At 48.7% G+C, this 602-nt stretch overlaps 1 protein-coding gene and 1 pseudogene across 1 annotated transcript in view; both read right to left on the reverse strand.

Moving 5' to 3' along the window:
• Positions 1-602, reverse strand: part of Nell2 (neural EGFL like 2) — a gene marked incomplete at its 5' end in the record, with an annotated part of 379,873 nt that overhangs the window by 159,636 nt on the left and 219,635 nt on the right.
• Positions 8-523, reverse strand: LOC102019715 (annotated as a pseudogene).

Here is a 602-nt window from a genome sequence, read left to right on the forward strand (position 1 = left end):
GAATCCATTAACGTTTTTCCATTTCTAAACCACCCTTAAAGAAAATCTTGAATGAAGTCACACCATCCTCACAGTAGTTCAGGAGAGCAACCATGCCATCTGGATTCACGTTTCCACCAATGAAGAACTGATAGTTTCTGAAATTAGCAAGGATGTGCTTGATTTACTCTACAGCCACTGTCATCAATGGTTTTACTCTTTCTGGTCTTTGTTCTTCAAGACTGCCTTGATTGATTTCACGTAGTCTTTGATGTACTTCTTGTAGGTCTCTTTTGTGAAGCTGGTTTCCTGCAAGTGGTAGCTCTTGACAACCTCCACAGCAGAAATCACTGTGCTTCAGCGCCCTCACCTTCCGGGCCCTCAGCGGAGGCGTTCCTACCAATGAGCGAGTCCTCGATGTTACTCTCCCTTCTACTCACCATCTCACCCTCCACCTCCAGGCACAGCCCATCCGCGATCTCCCGGATCTTGTAATGTCGGACAACATCTCATCATAGCTGATGAGGTCCCGGGAGATAATCATGGTGGTGGCTGAGGGAGACAGTGGCAGCACAAGCTTAGCAGGAGCTGGGAGCTCAGAGCAAGTGGGGTGCAGCCTGAGC

Source organism: Chinchilla lanigera, unplaced genomic scaffold, assembly GCF_000276665.1.
Source record: "Chinchilla lanigera isolate Chin_1 unplaced genomic scaffold, ChiLan1.0 scaffold00099, whole genome shotgun sequence".
In the NCBI taxonomy this organism is placed as follows: Eukaryota; Metazoa; Chordata; class Mammalia; order Rodentia; family Chinchillidae; genus Chinchilla; species Chinchilla lanigera.